Here is a 26314-nt window from a genome sequence, read left to right as displayed (position 1 = left end):
GGGGATCTGCAATTAATGGCCATGGTGTCATGGATGAACCATGAAGAATTGATGGTAGAAGAAATGAAAATATTGTTAATAAAAGAGAAGAATGAGCCATTGAAGATAAGAGCTGAGACATCAGATCCTATGGCACTCATCAGCACACACAACCTACTTGCCAATGACCCTCAGATTGCCCTTAAATATCTATCCAATCAGGAACAAGCCATTGCACACTTTGAAGATATGCCTAGGCTACTCGGGGATGACTGTGTGCATGCATGCATGAGAAGATGGAACACCCTATCCCACAACTTGCAGATTAGAGAATACCATTCCCCCATGAGGCTGAAGGAGGCATTGAAAAGAGTGCCAATGTACAAGTGCTCCATGCAAAGGCTGAAGGTCAACTGGATTGGCCTCAAACTGAGTCCTCCACTCATATTAGGCATGATGGAAGGAAGAAGAGAAGAAGAAGAGAAGGAGAAGTGAAGGGACATGGACAAAAAGGCAGGATTTTATGGAGAACATGAGCAGACCAAATCAGAAGCCTGGAATGCTAGGGAGGCCACCAAGGCCATGAAAGACCGAGAGATTGACTAGGTTTCTCAGAGGATGAGAAACATCTTCAGTAGGGGGGTGATGATGAGCCTCATAAATGGGTAATTATATGGGCTAATTTTACCTCCTAACCTAGTCAAATCACCCATTCTCTTAGCTTATTGTATGATTTTCTAATTATATTTATCTTTATAGGGTGAGTTGAGTTAGTTATTATGACATGTGGTTTAACATGTATTTAATGCAGATTATTGATGGATTTCGAGGTCAAAGTCAAGGATCTAGTGGTCAAACTATAGCAATAACTCAAAGTAGATAGAGGAGAGGACTTATAGGAGGGAATCCCCCTCATCTATTACTCCTCACTTCGAATTCCCCTTCATTCAGCTCAGAGTACAAGCAGCCAAATCATGCACTAGAAGGTAGCCGAGCAAGTGGAAGATGATTGATAGTTATCTCGAGTTTTGGGAGCCAAGGCTTCATGATTTTATGGAAGCTATTGGTAGCTTCAGATGTATAAATAGAGAGGCCTAGGGCCTCACTAGGGTCAACTTTTTTTTCTTGTGTAAACTCTGCTCAAATTTCGAGCTTACTATTTTATGACAGTTTTATGTAATCTTACTATTTTTTTATAATGAAGATGGAATCCTTTTTGAGCTAGCACTGAGTTACCTCAGAAGGCTGAAGCTCTTAGGTTAGGGTCCAATCTAAGTAGGCAAGCTTATCCTTACTTGTATTTGTACGCTTTACTTCAGCTTTTAGATTAGTTTGCTATTAGATGTATTTCTCTTATGGTTAAGAATAGGTTGCTTTTGAGGATTTATTAGCTTGCTTCCATTTGTGCTTTCTGTAGCAGGTTAAGAAGTGATCAGAGAAGATTCAAAATTCTAGAAATAGCTCCTTGGCCTCTCTTCCTCCCTCTGGGACCATTATTTGAGGCAAAGACTCTCTTGTTGCCCCAAAAACACAGATTTTCCTCATTCCTAGGACTTCTAGTGTTTGCAACTCTCTAGTAGGTTGATAGTCCAGTTTTGATTTTCTTTAGATCTTCTTTATCATGTTCACTTCCTAGTTTGAAATAGTCCTTTTGCATGCATTCCTTTCTTACAACATTTCCCAGCATTTCCTTCTATACATCATAGTTTAGCATTTCGAAAGGATTTGTCCATTTGAATGTGTGGTAAATAAGCCAACACGGTTTGAAATAATGAATCATTTTATGACGTGTCCAAAAAATATGTCTAACCAATCATTATAGAGATGGAATATATCAAATTTTGGATAAATATAACCATCAAGAGGCTTCATAAATCATAATAGTGTTGATATTACAATTTTTCTTTATGTTAGGCACAAATCCACTCAGATGGTGTTTATTCAAAATGATGAGTCTCATAAATAGGTAATTATATGGGCTCATTTCACCTACTAACCTAGTCAAATCAACCATTCTCTTAACTTATTGTATGATTTTCTGATTATATTTATGCTTATAGGGTGAATTGAGTTAGTTATTATGCCATGTGGTCTAACATGTATTTAATGCAGATTATTGATGGATTTCGAGGTCAAAGTCAAGGATCTAGTGGTCAAAATGTAGTAGTAACTCGAAGTAGACAAAGGAGAGCACTTATAGGATGGAATCCCCCTCATTTATTACTCCTCACTTCGTATTCCCCTTCATTCAGCTCGGAGTACAAGCCGCTGAATCAAGCACTAGAAGGCAATCCAGCAAGTGGGAGATGATTGAGAGTTATCTCAAATTTTGGTAGCCAAGCCTCCCTGATTTTAAGGAAGATGTTGGTAGCTTTAGATGTATAAGTAGAGAGGCCTAGGGCCTCACTAGGGTCGATTTCTTTTTTTCTTGTGTAAACTCTGCTCAAATTTTGAGCTTACTATTTTATGACAGTTTTATGTAATCTTGCTATTTTTTTATAATGAAGATGGAATCTGTTTTGAGCTAGCACTCAGTTACCTTAGAGGGCTGAAGCTCTTGGGTTAGGGCCCAATCCAAACAAACAAGATTCTCTTTACTTGTATTTTTATGCTTTACTTCAGTTTGTAGATTAGTTTGCTATTATATGTATTTCTCTTATGGTTAAGAATATGTTTTTTTTGATGATCTAGTAGCTTGCTTCCATTTGTGCTTTCTATAGTAGGTTAAGCAATGATCAGAGAAGATTCAGAAGAATATCAATAGTGCCTTTTGCCTCTCTTCCTCCCTTTGGGACCATGATTTGAGGCAAAGACTCTCTTGTTGCCCCAAAAACATAGATTTTCCTCATTCCTAGGACTTCTAGTGTTTAAAGATCTCTAGTAGGTTGATAGTCTAGTTTTGCTTTGCTTTAGATATTTTTTATCATGTTCACTTCCTAATTTTCAATATTCCTTTTGCATGCTTTCCTTTCTTACAACACTTCCCAACATTTCCTTCTATACATCATAGTTTAGGCCATTTTAATGCAAAACTCTGTTTTTCCTAGGATGCACTCATTTCATTGGTTGCTTGATTTTCTTCGTTGACTATCAGTTTCTATGTAGTAGATATCTACTAGTAGTAGGCCAGCTTACCAAAAATCACACCCTCCATCTGATCCATGCCCTATAGGTCTCCCAAACCTCACCTCAATTCTGCCCTAGTTTTCTTCATTTTCATAGAACTTCTTCCTCTCTCCTTGAGCAAACCCAATCATTTTTCTCTCTCTTGGTGATTCATGGTAGAACTTAGGCACCCTAACATCTCATTCCAACCTTCATCCACCTTTTCCACCCCTCAAATCAATTAAAATTTCTCTCGGCCTCCTCCTGTAGGTCTCTTGTAGTTTCCCTATTTTCCTCCTGTAGCTTTCCTGTGTCCTCCTGTAGTTTTTCCTGTAGGCTTTCTTTTGAAGGCTGAGTGTGGGAGAATCCTCCAGAAGGCCACCTAAGACCTCCTAAGACCCATCCACACCATCCTACATTCTCCCAAGCTCCAGAACCACCCTTTAATGCCACCTGTTCGCTAGATGCATGTTAAATTCACATAAAAACACATAAAAATCCAAAAATATTTTTTTTGCATATTTATTTCTATAAATAGCACGGTTAGATCTTGTTTACTTCCTTGAGTAGGTAATGGCATTTCTTTCATGGTTTTCATAGTGTTTTTGGTAAAAGTATAATTAGCTTGTTAATTAGGGTATACTAGGTTTTGCTTTACATTACAGTCTTTCTCCTTTCTGTAGTTAGAATATCATTTGTAGAGTAATCTTTGTTTCCTTTCATCACACATAGAGCTTCTTCTGAAATCTATAGAAGTTGGCTTGAGCTCCTAGTGATCTCACTCCAGCTGACCAAGTGACAACCTGCAGTGAGAACTAGTCCTTGTGCATATAGCACTAACGCTTCCAAGTTTGTTACGAACTACTGGGTTGATAAAAGTGAAGTTGGTAGCCCAGGAGTTGCAACATTCTTGCTACAATACTGGTGCTCACCACTTTTTGGCACCGTTGTCGGGGAAGCATTAGAGTATTCTATGATTACTACTTTCATCTATTTCCTATTGCAACATTCTACCAATAGTTTATTTGGGCAAAAGTAGACTAGTCATTTCTTTTCTTTGAGTTTTGCATTTCCTTGCTTTCCTTTTTAATTCTACAAATTTTCATTCAGAAAGTTCATTTCAGATAGTTTGAATTTGTTTTGGTCAATCACAATTTCAATTTTTGCAAGTACTTTCAGTGTGGGGAAAAAAAACAAAAAACCAACCAAAAATCTTTCCTTTCATGCCTCGTAGGAGTAGAGATAACTTAGGAAAATTTTTGCCCAACACCCCCACTGCTTCACACAACCAACCTTCTTTCTTCTTCGGTGGCTACAATCAAGAAGAACCCTTAGGTGAACATCCAGACATATTTGAAGAACCTATAGGGGAAGAAGGAGAAGAAAACATTCCTCTGGAGCCAATGGATGAAAACAAAAATGCTGGGGGAAATGAAGAGTATATGTCCTTCAGCCCTACCTCACTTCCATGGTCTAACTATAGAAGATCCTAACACCTTCTTGTTCAAGTTTTCTGTCATCTGTTGAACTTATGACTATGCAAAAGACTAGGCAGACAAATTAGTTGAGGCCACTTGGGCCTACAAAAAAACATGGAAGACCACCACCGGGTTCACACCCTATGAACTGGTCTATGGGAAGAAGGCTTCGCTGTCAATAGAGTTTGAATTCAATACCCTAAGGATGGAATCTCAGCTGGACGTAGACCTCAGCCATGCATAGAATGAGAGATTACTTCTGAGCTCAATGGATTCGATGAATACAGATTGCAAGCCCTTCTCCACACAGAAGTAGTTCAGATTCAAAGAAAGGTATGGCATGACAAAAATATTAGGGAGAAGCAATTCCAAGAGGGAGATTGGGCACTACTCTATGATTCAAGATATAAGGATTTCAAAGGCAAGTTGAGGACAAGATGGATGGGACCCTACACTGTGCAAAAATGTAATGACAATGGTTCAGTTCTGATTAGAACCATTGATGATGAAGCCATCCCCATGGACATCGGTTGAAAGTCTACAAGAAACCCCTCTCCAAATGAGAGTTTATTGAATATTTGAATAAAACAGTGATGGTAGTGGAGCATGTCTTAGCTTCCACTTCACCCACTCACTAAAGAAAAAAGAGAAAAAAATAAGGACTCAATTGGAAACCTCCATGAGGTGCTTGAGTCCCATCATTGGGTTGCAAACCTCTTTTGAGATAGCCTAGTGTTGTCAAAAAAAAGGAAAAGAATAATATCCCTGGGTGAAAACCTCCCCTGGAGGCACCCAAGGCAAATAATTAAGGTGAAAACCTCTCTGAGGTGCCCTAGTTTCTTTAAAAAAAAAAAGAGAAAGAAAAATGAATTTTTATTGCATTGCAGGTTGGCAGGAGGACTACAGGGAGCAGAATAAGGTGCGAAGGGGACCCTGACATTCATAACAACATCCATCTCATCTTCTCCACACATTCGCCATCAATTTTGGAATCTCTTTCACCCCGTTGTACCTCTTCTTCCAAAACTGTGTTTTCTACAGGAGGCTCTATTTTTTCTACAAGAGGCTCCTGTAGGAATTACAGAGAGCCAAAAGTGTCTACAGGAGGCAGTTTGAGGGACAAGAAAATATTCATGAGGAACCTATAATCCCTCTTACCATATTCAAACTTCCTTTCCATCATTTCCAAGCCTACATCACACTCCAAGCATCATTATTATTTTTTTTCCTTTCCAAGAAAAAACACGGAAAAATAATTTTTCAGTTTTGAAAACAAAACAAAAATAAAAGGAAGAAAAGGCACCATTAACTTTACCTGGAGCTTAACTACTATCTCTTCATCTTTCATCTCCACCTCTGGAATCATTCTCAAGCTCCAAGCATATGGAAATAGCTAAAGTTTCAAGGGGAGAAGCAGCTATAGGAGCTCCTGTAGGATTCCTATAATAGTTGATCACATAGAAGTCCAGCACTAGCAGCAAGGGAGAGCACATCTAAATGTTAAAAAGGCACATGTAGCTCAACTCCAACAAAAGAAGTACCTGCAAAAACACACAATAACACTTTAGCAAGAAGAGACAACATGCATGAAGGAAAATGAAGGCATGCAGCAGAGAAAGCCACAACACCTCACAGTCGATGGCAGCAAATACACTTGGATTATAGGTAAGCAGCTAAGTCACTCTTCTATCTCCATTTGTGTAATTAGGAACCATACAAAGGCAACGAGATGGTTGAAATTGAAAGAGGGAAAGGTGGCCAATTAACTTGTCCACCTTCAGTTAGTTGACTCCACTTAACCGAGATATCACCCACACGTGCGCACAGTCAACTCAAGAAAAATATGCGAAGGACAGGTAGTGGGAGGAAGAGTTAAATCCGATGCAGTAATGAGGGGATGATTACGAAGGGGGTCATGATGACCAAGTAGGTGGGACCAATGGTCCCAATCTGGGCAACGTACACTTTTCCAGCTCAGCACTCATAACTGGAAACAACCATAAAAGGTAATGAGCACTCCTCCCCATGCATTCTCACCACCTTTTCTTTAGTTTCTCCTTGTAACTCAGCCAAGCAGCAGTATTCTTATGCCCCCATAGCCTCGTATCCACCATCCTCCATTGATTTTCTCCATATTTTTACTCTTGGCATCTTCTCCAGGAGCCCTACAGGTTTTCTACAGAAGCACATATAGGAAATCTAAAAGAGGGACAATGGGCTTCTATAGGAGGGGCCGTGAGTCATTTTGAAGGGAGGAAACATGATTTCTGGCACAAATTTCAGTCTGAAGAGGTAGGGTTCATGAATTCCCTTTGTTTCATATCAAAATTTGAAAGAGTTGGTCTCAAATTGAAGATAAAATGAGTCTTTAAGAGGGTAGAAATATATTAAAAAAAAAAATTGTTTTTAAAAAATAAAACATAGTCCCCTCTGTTTTTCTATTTCACTCAAAATTCTTTGTCTCTACCTCCATACCAAGTTTTTGAAAATAATTACAGGTAGTATGATAGGTGGGTTTATGAGAAAACAACCCACTAACTCCACTAGACTCCATGCACATCCTCAAGTGGTGGAAATATTTACAAGGGCAAACTAGATGAATTTCTTTGAGAAGTTTAGAGGGTTTGATGATGAAATTTCCCATGAATTTTCTCTCTCTCTCTAGTCCCTCACACAATAACTCATGCTATTATAACCATTAGATGCCTCTCCATTGAAATAACCCATGAATTCATCAGTAGGGTCACTACTGTTCCTCTTGCGCTGCCTTGGAGTAAAGATGAGAAAATAATTGGCCAGGCTGCCAAGAGGAAATTTTTCCAAGATAATGAAACCCCTGTTGAAGACAAAAATGGAATTAGGAGGGTTAGTGTACCATATCCCTGGGATGAGTTTAGCTACCAAGTGATAAAATAAATTTCTTTTGAGGGGAGGCAGAACATTGTTTATGGATATCATTTTAGAATCCTCCAAGAATTGAGATATGGCATGGATATCCCAGCACATCAAAAGCTCAGTATCCCTTACTTTCTCCTTCATTCCCTCATTGACTCTATCACCAAGGATCAAGAAGAAAATTCATAGAAACTAGCTCACCATGGCCTAATCAAGATCCTAGCAGAAAAAACCCTCCATACCCTTACAATCCCTATAGCATGGGAAATTTTCAGAAATATGATAGTTGAGGATGACATCAAGGCATTAACCTATGATGTCAGTCCTACTATCAGTGAGGACGGAGAATAATAATGAGGAGAAGATGAAGCTAGTGGTGACATAGTAGAGCAAGAGAGGAAGAAGGAAAGAAAAGAAATATAGGAGGGGAGAGAAAAAGAAACAAAGAAGGAGGAGGAAAAAGAGACAAAAGAGGGAGAAAAGGAGGCAGAGAGGGTAGAGAAAAGAGAAAACTCCCCTGAAACTTTGGAAAGAGAAGCAGCAGCTACCCTCACTGTCCTCAGTACACCATTCAAGCAGAAGCAGAAGAGGAAAAGAAAAAGCTCCATGTATTTCAGGTCAAGGAAGAGTATCCATAGAAGCATTACAATGTAGAGAACCAACCAAATCTTATGGCCTCTATCTGAAGGATCAATGGCTTCAATTCCAAATAAAAACTTTGGCACAAAGAGGCATAATGTATTTCCAAGACTATAGGTAGTTCATGGATTTGTGTGACCAAAGAACCTCTGAGGAAAAAAAAAAGATGGCAGAGTTCTATCTACACAACATGGCCCTCACAGACTTGAATCTGTGGGACCCCAATGCCAAGCTAGGGGATCTGCAATTAATGGCCATGGTGTCATGGATGAACCATGAAGAATTGATGGTAGAAGAAATGAAAATATTGTTAATAAAAGAGAAGAATGAGCCATTGAAGATAAGAGCTGAGACATCAGATCCTATGGCACTCATTAGCACACACAACCTACTTGCCAATGACCCTCAGATTGCCCTTAAATATCTATCCAATCAGGAACAAGCCATTGCACACTTTGAAGATATGCCTAGGCTACTCGGGGATGACTGTGTGCATGCATGCATGAGAAGATGGAACACCCTATCCCACAACTTGCAGATTAGAGAATACCATTCCCCCATGAGGCTGAAGGAGGCATTGAAAAGAGTGCCAATGTACAAGTGCTCCATGCAAAGGCTGAAGGTCAACTGGATTGGCCTCAAACTGAGTCCTCCACTCATATTAGGCATGATGGAAGGCAGAAGAGAAGAAGAAGAGAAGGAGAAGTGAAGGGACATAGACAAAAAGGCAGGATTTTATGGAGAACATGAGCAGACCAAATCAGAAGCCTGGAATGCTAGGGAGGCCACCAAGGCCATGAAAGACCGAGAGATTGACTAGGTTTCTCAGAGGATGAGAAACATCTTCAGTAGGGGGGTGATGATGAGCCTCATAAATGGGTAATTATATGGGCTAATTTTACCTCCTAACCTAGTCAAATCACCCATTCTCTTAGCTTATTGTATGATTTTCTAATTATATTTATCTTTATAGGGTGAGTTGAGTTAGTTATTATGACATGTGGTTTAACATGTATTTAATGCAGATTATTGATGGATTTCGAGGTCAAAGTCAAGGATCTAGTGGTCAAACTATAGCAATAACTCAAAGTAGATAGAGGAGAGGACTTATAGGAGGGAATCCCCCTCATCTATTACTCCTCACTTCGAATTCCCCTTCATTCAGCTCAGAGTACAAGCAGTCGAATCATGCACTAGAAGGTAGCCGAGCAAGTGGAAGATGATTGATAGTTATCTCGAGTTTTGGGAGCCAAGGCTTCATGATTTTATGGAAGCTATTGGTAGCTTCAGATGTATAAATAGAGAGGCCTAGGGCCTCACTAGGGTCAACTTTTTTTTCTTGTGTAAACTCTGCTCAAATTTTGAGCTTACTATTTTATGACAGTTTTATGTAATCTTACTATTTTTTTATAATGAAGATGGAATACTTTTTGAGCTAGCACTGAGTTACCTCAGAAGGCTGAAGCTCTTGGGTTAGGGTCCAATCTAAGTAGGCAAGCTTATCTTTACTTGTATTTGTACGCTTTACTTCAACTTGTAGATTAGTTTGCTATTAGATGTATTTCTCTTATGGTTAAGAATAGGTTGCTTTTGATGATTTATTAGCTTGCTTCCATTTGTGCTTTCTGTAGCAGGTTAAGAAGTGATCAGAGAAGATTCAAAATTCTAGAAATAGCTCCTCGGCCTCTCTTCCTCCCTCTGGGACCATTATTTGAGGCAAAGACTCTCTTGTTGCCCCAAAAACACAGATTTTCCTCATTCCTAGGACTTCTAGTGTTTGCAACTCTCTAGTAGGTTGATAGTCCAGTTTTGATTTTCTTTAGATCTTCTTTATCATGTTCACTTCCTAGTTTGCAATAGTCCTTTTGCATGCATTCCTTTCTTACAACATTTCCCAGCATTTCCTTCTATACATCATAGTTTAGGCCATTTTAATGCAAAACTCTGTTTTTCCTAGGATGCACTCATTTCATTGGTTTCTTGATTTTATTCATTGACTGTCAGCTTCTATGCAACATATCTCTTCTATTATTAGGCCAGCTTACTAGAAATGACACCGTCCATCTGATCCATGCCCTATAGGTCTCCCAAACCTCACCTCAATTCTGCCCTAGTTTCCTTCATTTTTCATAGAACTTCTTCCTCTCTCCTTGAGCAAACCCAATCATATTTCTCTCTCATGGTGATTCATGGTAGACCTTATGTGCTCTAACACCTCATTCCAACCTTCATCCACCTTTTCCACCCATTCTCACACCCTCAAAACAACGAAAATTTCTCTCGGCCTCCTCCTCTAGGCCTCTTGTAGTTTCCCTGTTTTCCTTTGTAGTTTTCCTGTGTCCTCCTGTAGTTTTTCCTATAGATTTTATTTTGAAGGCTTGGTGTGGGAAAAGCCTCTAGAAGGCCACCTAAGACCTCCTCGGACCCATCCATACCATCCTACATCCTCCCAAGCTCCAGAACCACCCTCTAGCGACACCTGTTCGCTGCCACACTGACACACAATAAAGTAGATGCATGTTAAATTCACATAAAAACACATAAAAATCCAAAAATGCATTTTTTTCTTATTTAGTTCTAGAAATAGCACCGTTAGATGTTGTTTACTTCCTTGAGTAAGTAATGGAATTTCTTTCTTTGTTTTCATAGTGTTTTTGGCAAAAGTAGAATTAGCTTGTTAATTAGGGTTTACTAGGTTTTGCTTTACATTCCAGTATTTCTCCTTTCTGTAGTTAGAATAGCATCTGTAGAGTAATCTTTCTTTCCTTTCATCACAGATAGAGCTTCTTCTGAAATCTATAGAAGTTGGCTTGAGCTCCTAGTGATCTTGCGCTAGCTAACCAAGTGACAACCTGTAGTGAGAACTAATACTTGTGCATATAGCACCGACGCTTCCAAGTTTGTTACGAACTACCGGATTGATAAAAGTAAAGTTGGTGGCCCAGGAGTTGCAACATTCTTGCTTCAATACTGGTGCTCACCATGAAACATAAAATAAAAAGAGATGGCACAATGATCAACAATGAATCAATAAAAGAAATCACAATTCGTCCTAAAATAAACACAAAATTGTTGTTCAATTGATTAAACTGCAATCATTCAATCATTTGAACAAAAAAATAAAAAAAGAAAACAAAATTGTTTTTCAATGGATTGAGCAATAATTATTTAATCAATTGAATAGAAAAATCGAAAAGAAAACACGCAAAATTGTTGTTCGAATGATTGAATAGCAATTTTCTAATCATTTGAATGGAAAATATCAATAAGAAAAATGAAAAGGTGATGTTCAATTGATTGAACATCAATCGTTCAATCCTATAAACAACAAAAATTGAAAAATAAAGACTCAAAAGTGTTGTTCAATCGATTGAATAGCAATTGATCAATCGTTTGAACAACAAAAATTGAAAATAAAGACTCAAAAGTGTTGTTCAATCGATTGAAAAACAATCGTTCAATTGTTTGAATAGTAAAAATTGAAAAAAAAAAGTTGAAAAGTGTTGTTCAATCGATTGAACAACAATCATTCCATCATTTGAACAACAAATATCAGTAAAGAAAAATGCAAAAGTGTTGTTCAATCGATTGAATAACAATCCTTCAATCATCTGAACAACAAAAAATAAAAAATAAAAACACAAAAAGTGTTGTTCAATCAATTGAACAACAATCGTTCAATCGTGTGAACAACGAAAATGTAAAAATGAAAATGCAAAAAGAGTTGTTTAATCGATTGAACATCAACCATTCAATCGTTTGAAAAAGAAAAAATTAAAAACGCAAAAAGTGTTGTTGAATCGATTGAACAACAATAATTTAATCATTTGAATAGCGAAAATTAAAAAAGAAGAAGCAAAAAGTGTTGTTCAATCGATTGAATAGCAATCGTTCAATCATTTGAACAACAAAAATGTAAAAAGTGTTGTTCAATCGATTGAACATCAATCATTCAATATTTTGAACAACAAAAATTTAAAAACACAAAAGGTGTTGTTCAATTGATTGAACAACAATTGTTCAATCGTTCGAATAATGAAAATTTAAAAAATGCAAAAAGTGTTGTTCCATAGATTGAAAAACAATCGTTCAATCATTTGAACAACAAAATTTTAAAGATGCAAAAGAATTTTTTCAATCGATTTAACAACAATCGTTCAATCGTTTAAACAATGAAAATATAAAAAAACACAGAAAGTGTTGTTCAATCGATTAAACAACAATCATTCAATTGTTTGAACATTGAAAATTAAAAAACGCAAAAATTGTTGTTCAATCGATTGAACAACAATCATTTAATCATTTGAACAAAAAATGTGAACAAGAATGCTTAAGTTTTATTCAATCGATTAAACAACAATCGTTCAATCATTTGAATAGAAAAATAAAAAACGCAAAGATGTTGTTCAATCGATTGAACAACAATTTCCACACCCAAAAACAATTGATGGTCAATAGATTGAACAACAATTACTCAATTTATTGAATAACGACGCACACATAAATGTAAGTGTTGTTCAATTGATTGAAAAACAATCATTCAATCGATTGAATAACACTTACCAAGCACTTAAAACAAGAAAAATCCTCATATTTACATAGTGGTACCTAGCTGAATTACAACGAATAAAAAAGAATAAATACATTATTTACAATTTTTTTAAAATCTCCATTTTTTGAAAGAAAAGCTATAGGGTTATCACTCTCTGCAACTAAGATTTGCATGGAGGGGTCCTTGCATACCTGCTGGTAGAAAGACTCCTTGGTAAGTGTTTTGTGGTAGATACGCACTCATTGCCCATTCACCTTAAGAGAATGACTAGACCCATCAATGGTAGTCAAAGTAAGAGTGCCATTGTTATGTACTTCTTGGATCTCATAAGGGCTAAGCCAGCTTGTTTGCAACTTGCCCAGAAATTCATGGAATCTAGAGTCGTAAAGGAGTGCCCAATCCCCGTTTTGAAATGTCTTCTTTCTTATGAGGCTATTGTTCCACTTTTCCCTTTGTTGCTGAATAATTGCAACTTGTTGCAAAGCTAGCATTCGAGCTTCATCTAGTTCATTGATTTGTTCCAATTGCTTGATTCGGGCTTCTGTTAAATCTAGCCCTACTTCCCAAGCCATCCTTAGAGTCTTTATTTCGAATTTGATGGGAAAAATAGGTTCTTTTCTGAACACGAGCTGGTATGGAGAGTATCCAATAGTATTTCTCCAAGTCGTGCCATAGGCACACAAAGCCTTTGGTAGTCTAGTAGCCCAGTCTCACCGATGTGTTGAGACTATTTTGGTCAAAATTGCTTCAATGACCTTATTGGTGCTTTCGACTTGCTCTTTCACCTGCAGGTGATATCGGGAAGTGATCCTATGTGTAATGTGACTATTTATAAGAGTGTCAGTAATATTATGTCCTACGAATTTCCCTCCCCCATTTGTTATCACTTCTTGTGGTAAACCATATTTCATGAATAGCCCAAAGAGGAAGTTAATCACGACTTCCTCTATGGCTCTTAGTAAATATACTATTTCAATCATTTTGTCACATAATATATGGCAACTAATATGTAGGCTTTCTAACTCTATGCCGGATGGAATGGGCCAACAAAGTCCAACACCCATCGTTCGAAGGGTTCTATGACTAGTTGGGGTTGCAGCGGCATTTCATCAGATTGACCCGGCCAGCCCATCCTATGGAAGCTATCACAAGCCTGGGCATATTTCTTAGCATCTTTAAAAATAGTGGGCCAATAATAGCCCATTTACAGTACCTTATGCCCTGTCCTTCAATCTATGAAGTATCGTCCATAGGGCTCATCATGGCAAGCTTTCAGGATGTCATAAATCTCATCCTTGCGAATGCATCTGCGTATACAAATGCATCTGAATGATATGTTTCCTCTTCCTTTCCTTCAAATGCCTGGGAAGCTTCCCTACTACTAGATAATTGTCCACATCTACATACCATGGCCTCTTGACTATCATGACAAACAAATGTTCATCTAAGAATTGGTTGTCCACTACGAGTGGATCATTTACCTTTGGGGTTTGAGACAGAAAATCAACAATTGGGTTTTCCTTCCCTGGGAGATCCTTAATAGTAATGTCAAATTCCTACAAAAGCAATAGCCAACGAGCCACTCAACCATTTGTGATAGGTTTTTTAGCTAAATACCGAATGGCAGAGTGATCGATATACATAAAAACTTGGTAGCCAGTTATGCAATGTCTAAATTTGTTTATTGCATAAATAACAACTAAGAATTCTTTTTCTGTTACTGTATAATTAAGTTCTGCAGGAGTAAGATTTTTTCTAATATAATATATAGCATAAGGTTTCCTGTCCTCTTCCCGATTGAGGACAATGTCTACAGTTACATCTGATGCATTTCTGGATATGTGAAAAGGAAGCTCCCAGTTTGGTCCATCTAATACTGGTGCCATTGAGACTAGCTTCTTTAAACCTATACAAGATGTGTCACATTTGTCAAACCATTTAAAATCAACATTTCCAGTTAAAGCATATAAAGGTGCAGCAATTTGTGAATTTTTTTTTAATAAACCTATGATAATAGCCTGCATATCCTAGGAAACTACATGTCTCTGTCTAAGTACAAGGAGTAGGTAGTAAAAGAATTACCTAAATTTTTGTTGGGTCTACTTGTATCCCTGTTGCAAAAATATAATGTCCCAAGATTACACCTTCGGTCATCATCATGTGACACTTAAAATTGCTTAAACATAACCTGGTAGTAATGCATCATTCTAAAACCTTTTTCTTTATCAAAGTCATCCCCACATGGAGTAAATTCATCCATATATACCTCAAGTCCTTCATTTATCAAGTCGACAAAAATTCTAAGTATAGCTCTTTGAAATGTGGTTGGGGCATTGCATAAGACGAATGGTAGTACTCTGTAAGCGAATGTACCCCAGGGACAGGTGAAGGTTGTTTTGTCTTGGTCTTCATGGGCAATCCAAATCTAATTGTAGCCACTGAAGCTGTCTAGGAAGGAAACAAATTGCTTCCCTACCAAGGTATCAAGTACTTGATTGATAAATGGGAGAGGGAAATGATATTTCTGTGTTGCCTTGTTCAATTTCGATAATCTACACTGATAAGCCATTTCTAATTTTTCTTGGGGACAACCACCAATGGAGAAACCCATTTTCTATCCAAAATAGGGTAAATGAAATTCACATCTAGCAGATTCTATATTTATTCTTTCACAATATCCTTAAGGTGCGGATTCAATCTCTGCTAAGGCTTCCAGATAGGTTGAGCATCCTTATCGGTATAGATGTGATGAGTGCACAACTATGGGTCTATACCCTTCATATCGGGATAATCCCAGGCAAAATCCCCTTTATATTTTTGTAGGATCTGAATGAGATTTTGCTGCTGATCACTATCCAAGCTATCATTAATGTTTAAAACCTTGCCTGGTTCAATTTCCACCAACTTGTTGTTATGAAAAAAAATTGTCTGGATGTGCTGGTCATTAGTATCCTTCAAGGGATCTTCTAATGCTTCATTACCAAGGATTGATTTCAACATTTGACACTTTATGTTGCTCACATCAACTGGTTGATTGATGAAATTATTGATAGCGTCATCTTCAGTTTGATCTTTGAATTCTAGTACCTCTGCTACTGTGAGTGGTGAACGGATGCTTTCTTCCAGGTATGCTGGTGGTTGTTTACATATTTTTACAATGGGTAGACTTGGTCTAGTAGGGGGATATAAAATAATATTTTCTACAACATCCCCCTTTGCAATAATTATGCTGCTCTTCCAACAGCCTATATATGCATTAGCTATCGCCAGCCAAGGTCAGCCCAATATCAGAGCGTGCCCATCCAATCGACCCTTTAGGTTTATAACAAGAAAATCTAGTAGATATTTCCATGAATCAACACAAACTATGATATCTTGTAGAGTTCCTTCTAGCCTTATCACCAAACGATCAGCAAGTTCTAGTAAGGTGGTGGTTGGTTCCAAGGATGTAGGACCAAGTTCTTGACATGTTTCTACTATCAAAATATTAATGGCTACACCCAGATCAACTAGAATATTGGGAAAAGAACGGCCATATATATAAACTGTCACTATGGGATTCCAAAGAGCTTCATATTTTACCGGAGTTTCCCCTCCCAAGAGTAAATCAGATAAGGTTCCTACGACATGAACGGTGGGTGAAGTTTTTTCTTTCCTCACAGCCTTCTTTACACATACTCTTTAATTGTTTTAGAATAGATGGAAATGTTTGTGGGCTCCAGTATTGCAGCAATGATGCTGCAACTCCTGCGGCTCCCTTCTATAATTTTATCAACCCGATAGTTCATGACAAACTTGGAAGTGACAGTGATGTATGCACAAGTACTAGCTCTTACTACAGGTTGTCACTTGATCAGCTTGCACAAGTTCACTAGGAGCTCAAGCCAGCTTCTATGAGTTCTTAGAAGAAGCTTTTAATAATGATGGAAGAAAGCTAATCTCAAAAGGGTAATTCTACTTGCAGAAAGAAGATGAAAGCTGAAAGGAAATGCAAACCGTAGCAAACCCTAGTTTTACCCATTAACCCTACTGGTGCAAGTAAAAGGATGAAAGCTACAGAAATGGATGTCATTGACTTCTAGAAAGGTAAAATGAATGTGACTAAGCTAATTCTGAGGAGAAATATGAAGAAAATATCTTTTTTCATTTTTGAGTAATTTTTCAGAGTTATTATGCATGTGCTTTGACTATTTTTTCTGTGCTGAGGTTGATTGGCGAAAGGAAATGCTTGCAGGAGTTTGGCAAGGTGAGAAGAGGGCCTAACAGGTCCCTAGCACCCTTCCAGAGAGTTTCACAGTGATCAAATCTCAAGAATCCACTTTCGTGAGCTTATATAGGAAATCTGCAGGGATTCTACAAGATGTTCTGTAGCTTCTACAGGATGTTCTATAGGAAGATCCGAAAGAGGATTTTTGAAGGTTTGGAGGAGGAAAAATCATGGGAAAAAGGAAATGAAGGTTGGATGATGATGTTAGAGGGTCTAGGAATCTGTTAATGAAGATCAAACATGAAGGTGATGGCTGGATTGGTTCAAAGGATAAGAAAGCGATTTTGCACAAGAACGTAGAAATTAGGGTTAGTTTGGAAAGTGTGGCAAATTGAGGGAAGAAATATTGAGTGAGGGGTTGGAATAAGCTGCATGATGGAGGAAGAGTAGCCAGTGAGGTAACATAGGTGTTATGCATTTTATTTTCCAAAACTAATCAACAAAGATTAAGAAAACCAAAGATCTAGCTATTTTGACCTAATTTGACCTAGAAACCATAAGCATGATGAACATAAGTTTATTGGCAGCAAATCATGTAAGATAGCTATGAAAGCTAAGCAAGGAAAAATTCTAAACATGCAAGTAAAACTGGTATCAAATTTCCTAACTAAAAATCTAACACTAGCAATTGCATGAAGAAGCAAGAACAATGTTTTTATGGCAGCAAGTATGCCTTGGTCTCAGCTCATGGTCCCAAGGAGGGAGAGATGAGATCAAGGATTTCCTGCTGGCATTTTTGCAGGTCTTTTCCTTTACCACTCTATCAAATCAACCTGGAGCATGAAAAGCTATTTCAATCATAAAAAATGACCTAAGTAACAAAGCAAGATCTTAACCAAATAACATAATTTATTCTAAGAATGCAGCAAAGACACATAAAAGTACACAAAGGAGGTACTGGGCTCTTGGGTTGGGCCCAAATCCAATAGCTACAGCCTCTTAAGGAAGATTAGAGATGGTGCAAATCTAGATTCATCTTTATTGATCAAAAGAATAGTTACATCCCAAAAACTGTCTATAAGAAAAAGCTCGAAAATGTGCTGAAATGCAGAGCTAACCTACTAACTAAAATCTAACTAACAAATGACTAAAAACCGACTAAAAAATGACTAACATTAAACTACAAATTGGATAATTCAAATGAGGCCCTAAGCCTTCTTATTTATACAAATTGAGGACCCCAACAGTCCTCCTAAACTTTAGGAACTCGGATGCCAAAACTTGCAGTTAATAGCAACTTTACTAGCCCTTGCTCGGCTGCCCTTATGATAATTGATGTGTTGGCCCTTGAACTCCGAGCTGGTGGTGGAGAATTCGAGGTAAGGGCTCATAAATGAAGGGTACACCTTCCTACAAATCCTCTCCCTTTTTCTTCCATGAATTTAGGTGTCAAGTGCTCATTAAAACCTTTGATTTTGTCTCAAAATTGACCAAAAATCTGCATAAATCACACATTAGACTTGTTGGCATAATGACTAACCCAATTCACTCTATTAGCATAAATATAATCAAAAAAATGAAATAAACTAATGAGAATGGTGGATTAATTCGAATTAGGAGGTTGAATGAGCCCATATAATTACTCATTTTTGGGGCTCATCACCACCCCCTACTGAAAGTGTTGCTCATCCTCTGAGCAACTAATCTATCTCTTCATCTTTGATTGCTTTGACTGCCTCTCTCACATCCCAAGCTTCCGAGGTGATGTCCTGTTCTCGGTCATGAAACCATGATTTTCTCTCTACTTCCTCCCACTGCCTGTGCTCCTTTGACCGTGGCTGCGATTTCCCCACTTTGATCCGTGTGCTCCTCCTTGCTTTAAAGTACATGGAGGTTTTCCTCTTTCACTTCCATTTTTGTTTTGGAGGTGTGCTTAAGGCAGCAAGCACAACTACTGCCTCCCTTTCCCATATCTCAGGTGATTTCTCCTCTTGCTGTTCTTTTTCTTTGCTTCCAGTAGAAATCCCCGTGTCAACTGTTTCTGTGTGTGTTGCTGAGATCTCAAGGTGTGTCTTTTCCTTTTGTTTTTGTGTGCCTTCTTTGGCTGTGGCAGCCTTCATTTGGGCTTCCTTGGTCTTTTTATTCCCAACCTTTTTCCTTTTTCACCTTCTCTGTTTTTTCTATTGTCTCCTTTTCTATCTCATGCTCAGTGGTCATGTCAAATTCCTCTTTTTCCTCCTGTTCTTCCTTTGTTTTTCCCTCTGCTTGAATGTCATGTGCTCCCTCATCAATGTTCTTCTCAATTTCTTCAGTTGGCATGGTGTTGAGTTTGTGTTTTAACCAAAAAAGAAAATGCTCAAGTGGAAAAAAACACAGTCAATCACCGAAATAGAGGATAGCTGAATTCAGTTTTTTCTAAACCCAAGAAGGAATTTTTGATGTGCTCCTTACAACATAAAAGGGCAGTAATTTCCTTGTTTGAAAACTGCTGTCACCCAGGATTTGACTCTCTGTTTATGAAAGGAAGAATTTTGTTTTTACAGACAGAGCACAGAGATCAAGTTTTCTTCTCAGCACATAGACAGATATGCAAATTCAATTTTTTTTTCTACACACACAGATTGGCCTCCACAACTACATATATCTTCCCTATGGAGATTTTTAAAAAGGAAATGTGGAGGAGAATTTTGGTGTAGAAAAACTGGGACACTCAATGCAATACATAGGCAAACATTTTACTTCCAATACACAGGTAGATTTTTCACTGATTTTCCAATCTGATGCCATGCTTAATTCACCACCTTTCATAAACAAATCATGCACAAAGAAGTTTTCCTGAGCCTACCTCGTTTTGAGCTTGAAATTTGCTGAAAATCCTAGGTTTTCTTTCTGCACGGTTGTTTTCTGCCTTTCTTGTAGAAGGCTCTCATTTCCTGTAGAATGAAACTATGCTTCCTATAGAGCTCGATAGGTGGGAGATTTAAAAAAAAAAATGGCAGAAACCTCAAAAAATCAGGTAGGAATCTTGTAGAGGACCATTGGTTAGTTGATCTGGAAGTGGTGGATGCGTGCTTCAGTTGTGAATGTCGTGAAGGCATAGTGAACAAAGAGTGGTGAGAGTTTCAGCCGAGCATCGTTTAACTGCAGCATGATTCGTGTGAGAAGATGAGGTGGCAGAAATGTGCGTTGCCATTATTCGGACCGTTGGTCCCTACTGCAGTGTCATCATGGGACTGGATGTTTTTTGCCTGTAATCCCTTACCATCAGTTGCGCTGGAGTTCAACATCTGCCACCACCTATTTTTTTTTTTAAATTTCCCATGAATGACTATACATGTGTTGGGTGACCTCCGGATGAGTGCAATCGGACTGGCTGAGGGTGTCGGGTTAACTTGCTAGCTTCCTGGCTTAATCCCACCATTTCATTCGTTTATGCACTTTCGAATCATACAGATGCAAATAGAGGAATTGGTTTAGACACTTACCTGTAAGTCGACGTGTTGCTTGGTCCTTTTTGCTGCTGCATGCTCATATTTTGTGGATGCATGCTGGTCTGTTTGCTGATACATGGCTTATTTTCTGGTGTAGGTATCCTCTGGCTGGATCTACGCTGCAGGAGCCTGCTTCAACGTTCAGATTTGCACCCTCATGCTGTTGATGCTAAATTTTTACAATACAACAACTTGTTTTCTCCATAGCTTCTAAACAATAGATCGGATTGACCTGAAACTTTCTGATCATGTTTCTATCATCATTATGCACTTCTCATAGCAAAATTGTGGTCAATGGATGCACAGATTTCGACAAAAACTGAAAATGGCTGAAGATTACAGAGGTCAATTTCTCGGAAACCGTGCATCGGAATTGGCTGAAACTACTTGGGTAGGTTACTATCACCTATATGCATCTCCCCATGAAACAGGTTTTGAAATGGATGCACGGATATGGAGAAAATGCAAAAATGGCTGAAGGTGATGGAGGCAAATTTCTTGGAAACCGTGCACTGGAATTGGCTGAAATTTCTCGGGCATGTTTCCATCATCCCTATACAACTCCCTATAAAACGGTTTTGTAAATGGATGCACGGTTTTCATGTGAGGGAAAAGACAAATTCCTGCACTATGTATTTTTGTTTCAAAGCATTCTGCAATTTTTTGCATAGTAAGAAAAAATGAGCTTGGGCTATAATGCAAACTTGGAATTTATGGGAGAGAGGTTTGACGATTGTAGGAGGACTTATGAACCCTTTAGGAAACTATCATGTTCGCCAAACTGTCTTTTAAAATCCATTCCTAGCTTCCTGTAATTTCTACAAGAACTTCTTGTAGAACACCCAATTTTTAGGAAATAAGCACAATGAGATGGAAAAAATAAAGGAGAAGGGCGAGGGATGGAAACATGGATGTTTGCAGGCCTCATGGACATATTCCTAGCCTTCGGGTCCTCTTCAGAGATCAATTTTGGCTTGTTTGTAGGCTTCCTGTAGAAGACACAAAACTTCATGTAGAGGACACAGGACTTCTTGTAGAAGACACAAAACTTCCTGTAGAAGGCACAAAACTTCCTTTGTCTTTGTTTTGAGCGATCCTCCTAACCTGCAATGTCCTTGCTACAACCTACAATTATTCAATGGAAATTAGGTTTATTTTTCTTTTTCTTTTTCTCTTTTTTTTGTGAACAACTAGGGCATCTCATGAAGGTTTTCACCCTAATTGCCTGCCCTAGGTGCCTCCAAGGGAGGTTTTCACCCAGGGGTCTTATTCTATTTTTATTTTCTCTTGCTTCCAACCCATTGACCACCTCATGGAGGTTTTCAATCAATGAGCCAATCTAAGGCACCTCCGAGGAGGTTTTCACCTTGGATTTTTATTTTCCTCCTATTCTTATTTTTTCTTTTTTCCTTCCCTACCCTACTTGAAAAACAAAATCATTTTCAAGTATAATAATACTTCCAATGGAGCCATGTGCACATTGAGATTAGAGACAAAATGATGTGGAGGCTTGAAATGCATGCTTTGACAGGGATCCAGATTTCAGAGACCAAATGATCTAACTTTGAAGGGATCAAACATAGTTGAGGAAGAGGGTACTGCTGCAACTTAGTGACCGTTTGGAACCATATCTTAAAATAGCTCTGATATCCTGGTCCTTTTGCTAATCTGGATCATGTTTCATGTCACCTTCTACCATGACCTTCTCATCTTCCTCTTTTTGCTGATTTTTCTCTTGAATAAATGGAATATTTGATGGTAACCATGAGGGAACTCTCTCAATCTCTGATTTTGATGCCTTCTCTTCATCAAGAGTAGCCCATGGTTCTTTAATCTTTTCTTTTGAATCTTCTTTTGCTAGATGTGGTCCTTCAATGCTTTCAATATAGTCTCTCTCTTGTAATACTTTTCCTGAGCTACGGTGAATATCATTGAGCTCAAGAGGAGTTGTATGGACATGTTGTACATCAGCTTTACAATTGGGTTGAGCTACTCCAATGTGCGGGTTTGGAAATGGTGGTATGGGTAGTTGAGTCGGGGTGTATATGAGATGGATGTGGATGGGGTTGTGGTTGGGCAGGCATTTAGGGTTGCCTTGGTGGAGCAGGAGGCGATGGTTGCGGTTGAGTAGGAGGTGGAGGAAAAGGAGCATGAGGAGTGTTGTACTGGGGCCTCCACCACTAATGAGGTGCATTCCACTAAGGCTGCGGCTGAGCATAAGAGTGAAATGAATGAGCAATTGGTTGGGCATAATATGGATATGTGAAGGACCGAGGAGGAGGTGTGGACTAGGAAGGATGAGCAGGGGGATCCCAAGAAGGCATGGAAGTGGCTTGATAGGGGTCGTAATAGGTCTGGGATGTCCCTTGCATTCCCTGCTAGTAAGGTATGGGTCCATGTGGCCTCTTTTGGTTCATATAATAGAGTGGTGCAGTGGGTCCTTTGACCCTTTGATATGTAGCTTTAAGTCCAGGCAAGGAGGGGCACTGATTCATAGGATGGTCTCTTTCATAGACAAAATACACTTCCATGGAGTGCAATGGACATTCGTTTCTAGGATGCTTTCTAGTGCACCTAGGACAACAGATGGCCAAAGCCCTCTCGGCTTCCTCTTGCTTCCTTTGGATCCACAAGGTATCCATTTGCATGGCAAGAAACTACCTCACCTCACTCTTGAAATCTTCCATCTGATTTGCAAATTCATTTTTGGATAAGGTACTGCTCCCAACATTTCTTCTTGTAGCCATTTGCTCCAGAGGAATGTTTTCTTCTTCTCCTCCCCTAGAGGTTCTTCAAATATGTCTTGCTATCCACCTAGGGCTTCTTCTGAATCACAGCCATCGAAGAAGAGAGAAGGTTGGCTGTGTGAAGTAGTGGGGTTGTTGTGAAAACAATTTTTTGACTTATCTCTACTCCTACAAGGCATGAAAGGAAATCTTTTTGGTTGATTTTTGTTCTTTTCTACTTGTACCTGCAAAACTGAGATAGATTGAATTGAAACTAACTAAAATCTATCTTGCTGAAATGAAAATACGGAATTGAAATGAAAGCAAGAAAGGACTAATCTATTTTGCTGAAATGAAATTGTAGGAATTGAATGCTAAGCTATGCTTACAGAATTGGAATTGCAGAATTGAAATGCTAATCTACACTTGCAGAATTGAAATTGCGGAATTGAAATGCTAATCTATGCTTGCTGAAATGAACTACTTAGTAGAAGGTTGTAGCAGAAAATAGAAAAAAAGCAACAATCACCAATACTCTGATGCTTCCCCGGCAATGGCGCAAAAAAAGATGGTGGGCTCCAGTATTCCAGCAATGATGTTGCAACTCTTGGGGCTCCCTTCTTTAATTTTATCAACCCAGTAGTTCGTCACAAACATGGAAGCGACGACGCTATATGCACAAGTACTAGCTCTTACTGCAGGCTCTCACTTGATCAGCTGGCACAAGTTCACTAGGAGCTTAAGCCAACTTCTATGAGTTCTTAGAAGAAGCTTTTAATCATGATGGAAGAAAGCTAATCTCAAAAGGGCTATTCTCCTTGCAGAAGGAAGATGAAAGCTGAAAGGAAACACAAACCTTAACAAACCCTAGTTTTACCCATTAATCCTACTGGTGCAAGTAAAATTATGAAAGCTACATAAGTGGATGCCATTGACATCTAGAAAGGTAAAATGCATGTGACTAAGCTACTTCTGAGGAGAAATATGAAGAAAACATCTTTTTTCATTTTTGAGTAATTTTGCAGAGTTATTATGCATGTGCTTTGACTATTTTTTCTTTCCAGAGGTTGATTGTCGAAAGGAAATGCTTGCAAGAGTTTGGGAAAGTAAGAAGAGGGCCTAAGGGGTCGCTAGCACCATTCCAGAGAGTTTCAAAGTGATCGGATCTCAAGAAACCACTTTCGTGAGATTCTACAGGAAGTCTGCAGGGGTTCTACAGGATGTTCTATAGGAAGATTCGAAAGATGATTTTTGAAGGTTTGGAGGAGGGAAAATGGTGGGAAAAAGGAAATAAAGGTTGGATGAGGGTGTTATAGGGTCTAGGACTCTATTAATGAAGATCAAACATGAAGGTGATGGCTGGATTGGCTCAAAGGATAAGAAAGCGATTTTGCACAAGAACGTAGAAATTAGGGTTAGTTGGGAAAGTGTGGCAAATGGAGGGAAGAAATCTTGAGTGAGGGGTTGGAATAGGTTGCATGATGGAGGAAGGGTAGGTAGGGAGGTAACATAGGTGTTTTTCACATTATTTTCCAAAACTAATCAAAAAAGATTAAGAAAACCAAAGATCTAGCTATTTTGACCTAATTTGACCTAGAAACCATAAGCATGATGAACAAAAGTTTATTGGCAGCAAATCATGTAAGATAACTATGAAAGTTAAGCAAGGACAAATTCTAAACATGCAAGTAAAACTGGTATCAGCTTTCCTAACTAAAAATCTAACACTAGCAATTGCATGAAAAAGCAAGAGCAATGTTTTTATGGCAGCAAGTATGCCTTGGTCTCAGCTCATGGTCCCAAGGAGGGAGAGATGAGATCAAGGATTTCTTGGTGGCCTTTTTGTAGGTATTTTCCTTTACCACTCTATCAAATCAACCTGAAGCATGAAAAGCTATTTCAATCATAAAAAATGACCTAAGTAACAAAGCAACATCTTAACCTAAATAACATAATTTAGTCTAAGAATGCAGCAAAGACACATAAAAGTACACAAAGGAGGTACTGGGCACTTGGGTTGGAACCAACCCCAAGAGCTACAACCTCCTAAGGAAGATTAGAGCTGGATTCATCTTTTTGATCAAAAGAATAGTTACATCCCAAAAACTGTCTACAAGAAAAAGCTCGAAAATGTGCTGAAATGCAAAGCTAACCTACTAACTAAAATCTACCTAACAAATGACTAAAAACCGACTAAAAAATGACTAACATTGAACTACAAATTGGCTAACTCAATTGAGGCCCTAATCCTTCTTACTTATACAAATTTAGGACCCCAACAGTCTTCCTAAACTTTAGGAACTCGACTGCCAAAACTTGCAGTTAACACCAACTTTACTAGCCCTTGCTCGGCTTCGCTTGTGATAATCGATGTGGTGGCCCTTGGACTCCGAGATGGTGGTGGATAATTCGAGGTAAGGGCTCATAAATGAAGGGGACACCTTCCTACAAATCCTCTCCCTTGTTCTTCCACGAATTTGGCTGCCAAGTGCTCATTAAAACCTTTGATTTTGTCTCAAGATTGACCAAAAATCCCCATAAAGCACACATTAGACTTGTTGGCATAATGACTAACCCAATTCACTCTATTAACATAAATATAATAAAAAACAAGCAATAAACTAATGAGAATGGTGGATTAACTCAAATTAGGAGGTTGAATGAGCCCATATAATTACTCATTTCTGGGGCTCATCGAATGCCTTGAATGGCCTAAAGGAGCGGAATTTTTATACAAAGATTTTTTAGTTCCCCTAAAAGATCAAAATATGGGTAAACAATTGGCTTAGGTATTGTTAACCTTTCGGGGAATGGGGGAGAAGTGACTATGAGCTCCTCTGGATCTTTCTGCTGGTCTGTCTCTTCTCCTTGTTCCATTTCTGTATCAGTTACATGTGGTTGTATATGTACAGGTGGTTTTTTTTACCTCAATTGATGACTGATCCCTATTTTCCTCAGGGGCGATGATAGTCCTGGCCCCAATTTATGTTCATTACATTCTTTTTTCTCAATCTCATAGTCTGGGCTTTCTACAATTTGCACCAGATGGACCAGTCTGTTATTGGGATTTGGATTCGGTTGGGCTATCAATTAAGGGCGCAAAAGAGGCTAAGGATTTTGTTGTAATGGATAAGGAAGTAATAATGCGGGTTGAGGTTGAGGACCTGTCCCCATAGTAATGCTGGATATTCCCAAAGGTCGCTGCCAATTTGTAGGCCAATTCAGGTTTTGAGAAGTGGAGG

Source organism: Pinus tabuliformis, chromosome 4_1, assembly GCF_031772625.1.
Source record: "Pinus tabuliformis cultivar Carrire ecotype Pingquan chromosome 4_1, CPIR1, whole genome shotgun sequence".
In the NCBI taxonomy this organism is placed as follows: domain Eukaryota; kingdom Viridiplantae; phylum Streptophyta; class Pinopsida; order Pinales; family Pinaceae; genus Pinus; species Pinus tabuliformis.
This window is presented reverse-complemented; position numbering follows the sequence as displayed.